The following is an 11485-nucleotide window of genomic DNA, read 5'->3' as shown; positions in this document are numbered from 1 at the left end:
CTCCAGTTACTAAGACTGTATGGCACAAATGTGGAAATGATACATTTATAAAGATAAAATCTTTACAAATCTCACAATTGATCCTCACTAAATAATTTTCTTTTTTTGACCACACTGCATAGCGTGTGAGATCTTAGTTCCCGGTGTGCGTGGATCTCAGTGGTATGTCTCTCTGAGACCCCATGGACTGTAGCCCACCAGGCTCGTCTGTGCATGGGATTTTCCCCACAGGAATACTGGAGTGGGTTGCCATTTCCTACTCTAGGGGATCTTCCCAACTTAGAGATAGAACCCACATCTCCTGTGTCTCCTGCATTGCAGGCGGATTCTTTACCACTGATCTGTTGGGACAAGTGCTCAATCGTGTTCGACTCTTTGTGACCCGGGACACTGTAGCCCGCTAGGCTCCTCTGTCTATGGGATTTTCCAGGATTTTCCACTCCAAGAATAGTGGAGTGGGGTGCCATTTCCTCCTCCAGGAGATCTTCCTGCCCCAGGGATTGAACCCGCATCTCCTGCATCTCCTTCACTGCAAGTGGATTCTTTACCTCAGAGTCACAGAGGAAGCCCCTTAGTTCCCTAACCAAGGATCAAACCTGCACTCCCTGCATTGGAAGTGCAGAATCTTAACCACTGGACCGCCAAGGAAGTCCCCCCTCCATAAAGAAATTTATGTGCATATACATACATGTGTTTAAAATGAAGAGGGAAGAGAACTCTAGGAAGCAATGGTAGGATGGGTGTTTGGATCTGAAGCTCTGGATTCAAATCCAACACGGACCTGGCCAGCTCTGAGGCAACGCCAGGGCCTCTGACAGCTGGTTTCTTCTTCCGGTGATCTCCCCTGAACTTTTGGGTCTTCTTTGTTCAGTCGTGAAGTCGTGTCCCACTCTTTGCCACCCCATTCACTGGGTCTTCTAAGCGGCCTCACATCCTTTAGGGAAAGATCCTAGACAAACAACAACCTTGGGTCCCCACTCTTGAAAAGGGCACAAGGCTCCTGGGGTTTTGGGGGGAGTCTACACTGAAAGCAGCTGAAACTCGGGGGCGGAGGAAGGGCGGAGGCGTTCAGGGAGACCAGCACCCTCCCAGAAATGCAGAATCGCCAAGAGAAAAGCCCCAAGAGGGCAGGACACTTGCAAAGAAAATAAAGGCGAATTCCAGGCATGAGCTGTCGGCGGGGAAGGGGGACTTCCCCGCCCCCTCCGCCCCCAGGTGCGCGGCCCGCGCCGCCCACCCCCGGCGCCCGGCGAGGGAAGCCGCGCTCTAGGACCCGAGGAGGAGGGACTGCAGGGAGACTGAGCCTCCAGCGGGTGCTGCCGCGAGCGGCCGGCCGGGGGTGCTGGAAATGAAAGTAAAGCGCTCCGGAGCCACATGGACGGAGCTGCCGGGGCGGCGGCGCCGGGAGCAGGATGCGGCTGCCCGTAATTAAATAGCATTTACTCTTATTATTACTAATAATAATAACGTAATCATACCTCTAGTCATAGCATACCATTTATCGGGCTCGGCGCAGGCCCGCGGGGAGCGCAGCCCGGCCGAGGTGAGTGCAGCGCGCGGCCCGAGCCCCGCGGGGCAGAGGCCGGGGGCCCGACCGCGGACGGGCGGCCGGCGCGGGAAGGGCTCGGGGGACCCGGGGGCCGCGCCGGGCCGGGCGGAGGCGCGGAGACCCCTGGCCCGGCCGGAGCTGCACTGGGGACGCCCGGAGAGTGCATGTTGCAAAGATAAAGACACAGCTTTCTCCCCCTCCGCAATCCCCCTTTCCTTCTTTTTGGGGCTCCCCCTCCCGGCCCCCGCGCCCAGCCCCAAAGTTTCAAAGTTATTGTGCGGCCGGGGGCACCTGCCGCTGGGTGATTTGGCCGCCTCTGCAAGCCCCCGGGAGGTGTCTCGGAATTTCTTGCGTGGGGGGCTCTCTCTTGGGCGTCCGGAGCTTTGGGGTGCGCGGAGGCTTTGCGGGTCCCCGCTATGGGGTTCGAGGGGATTGGCGATTGGCGGGGGCGTAGCTGGCAGCGCGCCCCTTCCTTTTGTGTGCGCCTTGGCCCCGCAGCGCCGGGAGTTGGAGGGACCGCAGCGCGGGCGGAGGACAGCGGCCGCCAACGGGCCGCCCCTGCGGGCTGCGGCGGCCACGCGAGCCCGGGGATCCGGGGCCTGCGGCCCGGCCCGGGGGAGAGGGCGGCAGGAAAGGGGGGTGCGGTCTGGGTAGGGGGGCGTTTCCGGTCGTGGGATGGGTCCCAGGACTCGGAGGCCTGCGAGAATTCCGTCGTCTGACCAGGCGCGCCCAGGGGCTGCGGGGGACAGCTCCAGCGCCTGGGGGGCGCCCCCTGAATATTGGTACCCGGGAGCCACCCACCACGGCGGCCTCCGACCCCTCTACTACCCTCCGCGGGCCTCAGGGCCCTTCCCGGCCTGCCCCTTTCTTCCCCTGATTTCCCCTTAAAATCTGACCGGCTAGGACGTTTATAAGGTGCCTGATTTGGGGGTCTTTCACAGAGACAAAGCAGTATTCCCAGGAGAAAAAAAAAATCGGGATTCACTCTGATGGACTCTGATGGATGTGATGCCTACATGCCATCAGTAGGGAAAAGCAGGGGCTGGAGAAGGGGGCTGAGCCCAGAGTGGGTGATTGGGGGCCCCCAGCAGCTTTGTCAGGGATTTCATTTCCCTGGGGCTGCTTAATGGGACTTTGGTCCTGGGTACAAGACTTTGAACCCCAACTTCTTAGCATTTTCCCTCAGAGCTTGCAGTTCATCAAGTTCCATGAAAATAGCAGAATGCAGATCCTTGAATCCTCACACAAATGCGATAATTATAGTACGTTTAGCAACTGTTGGACACAAAATTCCAGCAGAATCTTTCATTCTGTTACCAAGTCTTCCTCTCCCCTCTCCGCAAATACAACTATACCCACCTTGGTTGTCTTTCCCCATTTTTACTTCCCTTGGAAATTGGACTGCAAGCTAGAAATGATGCCCAGCAGATCACAATTAGAGCAGGTTTGAGGTGTGGGCTTCCTTAAGCTGGGAAGGAGAAACCTGTTCCAGAAGGGTTGAGATCTGAGGATGGGAGAGAACTTTTGTGATCCCTGAGTTGGGATGAGGGCTTCCCCAGTGGCTCAGCAGTAAAGAATCTGCCTGCAATGCAGGAGTCGTGGGTTCAATCCCTGGATCACAAAGATCTCCTGGAGGAGGGCATGGCAACCCACTCCAGTATTCTTGCCTGGAGAAGCCCATGGACAGAGGAGCCTGGTGGGCTGCAATCCACAGGATCGAAAAGAACCGGACACGACTGAGCATGCGTGCAAATTCGTACTGGGATGAGGTTCCATGGATACTGGGAATGACTGCTGGCTTTTTGTTTAGGATGAACAATTAAGAATGTGGGTTTTGGTGGGTTATTTGGGGCTGAGAAGCTCTGTGGGATGATCTGGGCTCTTGAATCTTAAGTATAGGACAGTTGAGGCATCAGTAGGTTTGGATTTGAGAATCCAAACATAATAATCCCTTAAATAGCACTTTTTAGTTTATAACAAAAGGGCTTCCACATATGTTCTCTCATCTGTCCTCCATAGCAACCATGTCAGCTCGACATTTTTCCATCTTAATTTTCCAGATGAGAGATCTGAAGCTTAGAGAGTTGAAGGTCTTCCTGGAAAGTCACACAACAGAGTTAGGATTCCTGCCTCGTTTTCTGCCTCCAAATCTTTACCTTCTCCCAGAGCCCTGCCTACCTTCGCAAATTAGTCTTCAAGAGCCTTTTATGGTGTATATAGTGTGATGCTGTGGAGTAGGGTTGGGTTGAATTTGCCACTTACAGGCTGGCTAGAAAGAGAAAAGTTAACTCTAGTCAACCAATGAGCGAACAAGAAGATGATCAATACTGGGGTCCATGCGGTGGGAATGGAGAGAAGAGAGAGCTCTCAGGGTAACCTGGAAAAGTTAGGGAAGCTTTCCTCCAGCAGGTGGATCTTGAGCCTGAAAGAATGAGGAGGTGTGGCTGGCGTGGAGAAAAGTAGGGGATTCTGGACTCCGCACCACTGCTTCTGTGCCAGGACACTGATGTACATTCCCTCTGATTCTTCCAGTGGCTCTGTGAGGGGTAGGCATTATTATCTCCATTTCACAGATGAAGAAACTGAGGAACACAGCATTTATGTGGCTGGTCATCCAAGGTCACCCGGCTGGATTTGAAGCCAGTCCTGTGTGACAGTTCAGTGGGCTGCATGGTGTCAGAATTAGACCACCTCCATCCCAAATATGGAGAGCAACAACAGGGACCCAGACAGTCTGAACTGGCAAATGCTCTAGGGGTGGGGACCCAAAGCTGAAAGGTCGGCAGGCTCCCCAGGGCCAGACAGTTGCACTGAACCAGCCTTGTGTCCCATGGCCTCATGGGGCTGGCCCAGTGCGAGACCTCTTGGGCAGCTGCTGGAAGCCTGACTTCAGAAGGCAGACTGGTGGTGGAAGGAGAAGACTGGGTCCTGAGCATGGAGATCCGAGCTCAGTGCCCGGTCCCTGCCAGCGCCTGATTTGATACTGCCGAGGAGCTTGTAGCTTGGAAAGGAGAAGGATACGGATGATTAACCTGAGTCTCCCAAGGACAGAAACTGGTTCTGATTTACCCTCTGTGTCCCAGGCCCCGGTGGAGGTGCCAGGAAGACACGATCAACCATTGTCTTGTCAAATTGAATTATGTCCCAGTGTAGAGGAAGATTTATTTTGCCCTGGGGGTTGGAAGGTCTTCCAAGAAGAAGTGCCATTTAAAACATTGGAAAGGGAAAAAAAAGAATAATGCATTGAAAAGATGGGTTGAGAAAGGGCATTCTGAGGAGAGATGCTGAGCCGGACAAAGGCAGGGCCGTGTAAAGTCAGGACGGGCAGGTTGTCTGGAACAGTCCACAGTGCAGGTGGCAGGTGTGAGTTCAGGTTCAAGTAAGGCTCTGCCACCATGGTCCCTTGGGTTCTCCGGGCCCAAGTTTCCTTTTCTGAAAAGCAGCCCTGAGAGTTGATGTTTTATGGTAACCTCTGGGAGAAGCCCAGTGCCCAGGGATTGGGACAGGAGACTCATATGAGAAGAACTTTGTTGTTCAGTGACCCAGTCGTGTATGACTCTTTGCGACCCCATGGACTGCAGCATGCCAGGATTCCCCATCCTTCACTGTCTCCTGGAGTTTGCTCAAACTCATATCCATTGAGTCAGTGATGCCATCCAACCATCTCGTCCTCTGTCACCCCTTCTCTCCCTGCCCTCAGTCTTTCCCAGCATCAGGGTCTTTTCCAATGAGTTGGCTCTTCGCATTAGGTGGCCAAAGTATTGGAGCTTCAGCATCAGTCCTTCCAATGAATATTCAGGACTGGTTTCCTTTAGGATGGACTGGTCTGATCTCCCTGCTGTCCAAGGGACTCTCCAGAGTCTTCTCTAGCACCATAGTTCGAAAGCATCAATTCTTCAGTGCTCAGCTTTCTTTATGAGAGAACTAGGGGAGTTTAAAATTTTTTAGTAACTTCACAAACACCAATCCAATGATTAGCTTGTGGCCAGCTGTTGTGAGTCCTTTCTCCTGGATGAGCTTATTGAATCTTTATAATAGCCGTGTATAGGTGGGTGCTACAATTATCTCCATTTTACAGATGGAGAAACTGTGGCACAGAAAGGTTGAATGTCATCCTGTAAGTGGCAGAGCTGGAGGGCAAACTGGGGCAGTCTGGCTCTTGATTTGGCCCACTGGGGGACCCAGGTGAGGCTAGGCGGGAGGGAGGCAGGAGACTCGTGGGGCTGGTGGTGGTACAGTTGAGACAGCAGAGGGGTGGAGGTGTCCTCTGAGGAAGTCTGACCACAACTTCAGCTGGGGTTGATGAAGTGACGGCTATGTGTCAGCTCCCTGGAGCCTCCACAGAAGCCAGCTCCTTTCATCACATTTAATGGTCCATAGAAAACGGGCTCGTTTTCCTTTTCTCTGTCATCACCAGCTATGGGTCTCCTTTCCACCTTATTTATTTCTCCTAGTAAGTCTGTTTCTTTGCAAGTGCCCTAATGGCTTCTGCAGGTGTGTTAGCGCCATTTCACCATCAGGCCTTGGAGGCCCAGAGGGAAGGGGAGGCAGCCTTTCTGCATCCAGGAGCTGTCTAGAGTCGACTTCAGTTCAGCAGCAGTTCCTGAGCTCCGGATCAGAGCCTGAGATTCAAGCTTGATGGGCACAGCGGCCACAGCGCCAGCAGCCACCACAGCTGGACGCGGCTGTGTGCCTGCCATTACCAAATCCACTTAAAGACTCTTTGAGGCAGCAGCCACTGTTAACAGCCCCATTTTGCAGATGAGAAGACTAAGGTTCCCAAATCATACGACTGAGGTAGAGCAGGAGGGTCAGAGGGAGCCCGAGTCTGAGATCTTAGCTGCCCTGCCAGGGAGATACTGTCAAGTTGTTTCAGTTTCCAGAGAGCTCTTTGCTTTTTCTTTTTAAAATATTTATTTATCGATGTGGCTGCGTGGGGTTTTAGTCTCGAGATCTTCATTGTGTCATGTGGAATCTTTCCTTGCAGCACGCAGGCTCGCTAATTGTGGCACACAGGCTCCTGAGCGTGCGGTCTTGGTTGCCCCGCAGCACGTGGGATCTTAGTTCCCTAACCAGGGATCAAACCTGTGTCCCTTGCATTGCATGGTGGATTCTCAACCACTGGACCACCAGTAAAGTCCCTTAAGCTCATTTCTTACCTGCCTGGAAACCCTAGTTATTTAACATTTGTGTCTAGTCTCTCATTCATCCTCATGATAACCCTTCATGATAAGAGAAATCTCTGTTACTCAAAAGAAGCCAAGGGTCGACCCACCCTCCAATTCTTCCTGCTCTGTCCACACCGTGACTTAGAGAGGGAACCAACCGGGTGTCAGATTCCCTGAGACCAAAAGCTAGGGTCAGCCAGCGAGTATCCATCAAGCACTTCCCTGAGGGCTGCAGGCAAAGGTCGAGACTGTGACCCTTTTCAGAGGCTCCTCTAAGCTCTGGAGCATTCCATGTCATACCCTGTCCCTCTGCAGGCAGAGGAATCCAAAGTCCTGGCTTTCATTCCCGGCTCCAGCACACACTAGCTGCGTGAGGGGGGCACCAGCACCTCCTCAATCTTGGCCTCAATCTTCTGGTCTGTGAAATGGCCTTGCTGATTCAGTGCCATCTGCCTCAGGTTTACTCTGAAACTTAAATGAAGGAACTTGGAAAGTTATAAAGACCACCCAGTGTGATGGCCATAAATAGTGAATAACCTCCAGAATGTTCCTGAATCTTCCCCACTGCCCGCCTTGATCTGGGCCTTGACCACCACAGCAGGCAGCCTCCTAACTAACCTTCCACCTTTGCCTCTTAGGACCCACCCCCAAGGCAGCAGCCAAGGGGTCTTCTCAAGATTTAAGGGAGACCCTGTCAGGACTTCCCTGGTGGTCCAGTAGTTAAGACTTGCACTTCCACTGCAGGGGGCACAGGTTCGATCCCTGGTCAGGGAACTAAGATCCTGCATGCCACACAGCCAATATATAAAATAATAATAATAATAAATATTTTTTTAAAATAGATGAGATTGTCACTTCTCTGCTGAAAACCTTCCAGTGGTTTCCCAGCGCACGTGGAGCACAGAGCTGGCTCTCGCACAGAGTGACCCGCGTGTCGCTCTCTGACCAGCCCCAGCCTGTCGCCTGCCCCTTGCTTCCTGCTTGGCCTGCTCTCATTCCAGTCCTGCAGCCTCAGCTGGCCTTCTGTCTCTTCCTTGAACATTCTAAGCCTGTTCCCACCTCAGGGCCATTCCCTGAGCTGCACCCGGGCCAGGTGTGCCCTTCCCCACCTCCTGTGTCCCCGTGACTGGCTCCTTGTCTCTTAAATGCCACCTCCTAGGACGGGCCTTCCCTAAGCTCCCAGCCGCCCGCACCCCCATCACTCCCTTCCTATTTTAGTTTCTGTGTAACTCTTATCTGTATCTCTGCTTCTCTTGTGCATTTAACACTGACCTTTTTATTTGTTTTTCCACGCTTGAACCGCAAGCTCCCCAAGGCCAGGGACTTCATTAATCTCATTCCCTCAGCTCGGGCAGAGCCCACTGCACACAAAGGTGTTCTGTGGTTATTTGTTGAGTAAATGAACAATAGTAGCAGAGTGGTCCAGAACAGCCCTTGCCCAAAAAGAGTGGCCTAGACAGAAAGTAGGGCTTCCCTGGTGGCTCAGTGGTAAAGAACCCTCCTGCCAATGCAAGAGACGTGTGTTCGATCTGTGGGTTGGGAAGATCCCCTGGAGGAGGAAATGGCAACCCACTCCAGTATTCTTGCCTGGAGAATCCAATGGACAGAGAAGCCTGGTAGGCTACAGTCCTTAGGCTCTCGGAGTCGGACACGACCGAGCACACAGGTGTCATCATTAGTCTTGCAAGGTGGATATCATTAGCTCCATCCTGTAAAGGACAAAACAGAGAGAGGTTCAGACTGATTCTGTGAAAGCTGGCATGGGTCAGGGCTATGACAGGAACTCAGCTCAGGGCCCTTTGCACTGCTCTGGCCTCTCTTCAGCCCATGACACAGGCAGAGCAGCTCATGAAACTCTTGGTGCTCAGGTGTTAGGACCACAAGGATTTCTTCTCCCATGAACAGGAGCAGTGACTTCAAGTTGCTCAAAAAAATTAAAAAAAAAAAAGAATAGTAAGCAGTCAGTCGGAGCTCTGGGACCCTGGGTGAGTTTTGTTGTTTTTTTAATGTGTGCATGCCCGTAACTCCCAAGAGTAAGCTTCTGTTACTTTTCTATTAAAAAAAGAAAGAAAGAGTTATTATTCAAATGTCTCACTTTAGCAGCATAGCAGGTGGGTCTTGATGGAGAAGCAGGAGTAGAGCGTGGGTCCCCTGGAGAGAGATGTAGGTTTGAGCCCTTCTGTGCAGTTGGGCAGTAAGTTGCTGGGAAGGAGAAAGACAGGTGAAGAAAGTACTGAATCAAAGCCCTTTGGAGCCAGGGTGCTGCGGGAGGGCGGGGATTAAGCCTCGCTGCTGACGCTTGCTTTTACTTTGGCTTATGGTGGGGCACCGGGGGGAGGCCTGGGGCAAGTTTCTTGAACCTTGGTTTCTGTTCACGGTGGCCAATTAAAAGAAACAAACTGCAGGTTGCTGAGGCCTGTGGGTATCATTGCATGTCCATTCCTGAACACACCTGCAGCTGCTTCCCCAGGAGCAGTGTGGCCTTAGACAAGTCACAGAGCCCTCCAAGCCTCATTTTTTGTTTTTTTGGCCACTCCACGCTGCACGTGGGATCTTAGTTCCCCAGTCAAGGATCGAACCTGCATGCCCTGCATTGGAAGCACAGAGTCTTAACCACTGGACCACAGGGAAGTCCCCAAGCCTCTTTATTTTTTATAAAAAGACTTACTTTTGTAGGCTTTGCTTCCGGGTGAAGTGGGGATCATAGCACCTATTTTTGAGATTATTGTAGGGATAAATAACCTGATCCTGAAAGCAGGGCTTCTTAAGCCCCTTTTTTACCGCAGACCTGTTGGCAGCCTGGGGACGTCCATGAATGCCTTCTCAGAATACTCTTTCTAGATGTATACAGTAAAAATACACAGGATTACAAAGGAAATCAATGCTCTTGAACTACAGTTTGGCTCTTTTTTAAATCAATGCACTAAAAAATAAGAACTACCAGTGAGTCTATGTAACTACAATAATTTTGAAGTTGGGTTGAGCGTGAACCAAGATTTTGTTGTGTCTGCAGCAGATGAAATATGACAGGGAAAAAGCTGTGATTTCTGTGTCTGGTGCTCCTGAGGTGTTTTGCCTGTGTTCCTAATTGGGGGGATTGGTCATTATCAGGTAGAAGTTTGTGAAAAAAGTTGTGTTTTCCCAGACTCCTGAAGAAAGGTCACAGACCCCTAAATTCTCTCCTTGGGACCCAGGTTCAAAACTCCTGCCATAGAAGTGGCTGGACAACCAGCAGGTGACCTCCAGAAATGACTTCCCTGGAGCAGAGGGTTGTCCAGTGGACAGATGGGGGATGGATGAGGATGAGGGGAAGGGATAAATGCAGACCTGGAGAACTGATGAGTGAGGTCAGAGACCATGGAATTAAAGCCTTCCCAGTCTCTCTGGGTAGCCGTCGAGGGCCTGGTGAGTCGGGAGAAGTGCCAGGCGTGGAGATGACGTAAGCTCAGATAGTGTTCGTGTGGTGTGTAACCTGTCTGCACACTGCAGTGGGGGAGGTGAGTGCCAGGGTTGTGGGGGGCAAGTGGAGTGCAGGTCTAGGCTGAAGGCAGCGTGCAAGGGTGGGTAGCACTTTTGAGTTGGGAGGTGACGCTGTCTGGGCCCCAGAACCCAACTGCCAGAGTTCAAAGCCCAGTTCCGTCACTTAGTAACTAACCTTGGCAGGTCACTTCATCTCTTTGTGCCTTGGTTTCCTCATCTGTAAAATGAGGGTGATAGTGGTACTTTCCTAAGGAGTGTTATAAGGATTAAGCATTATACTTAATGTTACATATAGTATCTTGTTATATATAGTATCTTATATAGTATCTTACTCTATTGGTATATAGTATCTTTTTCTAAAATTAATTTATTTTAATTGGATAGTATCTTAGTATAGCATTATAGTTAAAGCTCACCAGGGCTTCCCTGGTGGCTCAGTGGTAAAGAATCCCCCTGCCAATACAGGAGATGCAGGTTCAATCCCTGGGTCGGGAGGGAAGATTCCCTGGAGAAGGAAATGGCAACCCACTCCATTATTCTTGCCTGGGAAAACCCATAGACAGAGGAGCCTGGCGGGCTCCAACCCATGGGGTTGCTAAGGAGTCAGACAGGACTTAGCAACTGAACAAACAACTCAGAATAATATCTGGTAAGAGAAAGTGCTCAATAACTGATGACTGAACTCTGCATCTTCACTTTTATTCCAGGTTTCATGAGACACTCAGAGCATATTTTTCTGTGCTGCTCAGAGATAAAGCAGATACAGCTTCTTCCTTCAAGGAGCACCTAGTTTAGGGAGAGAATGGCAACATGAACACACACTTTCAGTTAACTAGGATCGCTGCCGTGCTTGTGAGCTTGGGGGGCTGTGCTAGGGTGGACTTTGTGGCAGGCAGCCTTCCTGGTAGAAAAGCCACCTCAGCTGAGCCTTGAGAAACACTGGGCATTAATCAGGGTTGTTCTAGAAAGAGCGGGCAGCTTGAACAGGAAGCTGCATGGTCCAGAGTTGCTGGAATGTCACATTCCATACCGGGCCACGGGCACTGTGTGCCCTGATGAACAGCCTGGCCTTTGTCCTCCTGGCAGTGGGTGTCATGGAAGGTTTTGTTTGTTTTTAACTTTTTATTCACAGGAAGTTGCAAAAATGGTAACAAAGGGTTCCCTTTACTCTGCTTCCCTTGATGGTGATATACAGCCAAAATCAAAACCAGAAAAATGACATTGGTACATTACTGGACCACAGAGTTTATTCACGTTTCACCTTTTTTTTAAAAAAATTAATTTATTA

General features: G+C 51.3%; 1 protein-coding gene across 5 annotated transcripts in view; it reads left to right on the top strand.

The window, feature by feature from the left end:
- Positions 1-1263: 1263 nt before the first annotated feature.
- ZC3H7B (zinc finger CCCH-type containing 7B) overlaps positions 1264-11485 on the top strand; it is a 57446-nt gene continuing 47224 nt past the window's right edge. For 3 of the 5 annotated variants that reach the window (XM_061124452.1, XM_061124449.1, XM_061124448.1), the window contains exon 1: positions 1266-1543. The gene's annotated coding sequence lies outside the window, so the exon portion shown is untranslated. Of the gene's footprint in view, positions 1544-11485 lie in introns of all 5 variants that reach the window. The other 2 variants (XM_061124453.1, XM_061124450.1) reach the window with 2 other exon arrangements.

This window comes from Dama dama, chromosome 22 (genome assembly GCF_033118175.1).
Source record: "Dama dama isolate Ldn47 chromosome 22, ASM3311817v1, whole genome shotgun sequence".
NCBI classification, from domain to species: domain Eukaryota; kingdom Metazoa; phylum Chordata; class Mammalia; order Artiodactyla; family Cervidae; genus Dama; species Dama dama.
This window is presented reverse-complemented; position numbering and strand designations above follow the sequence as displayed.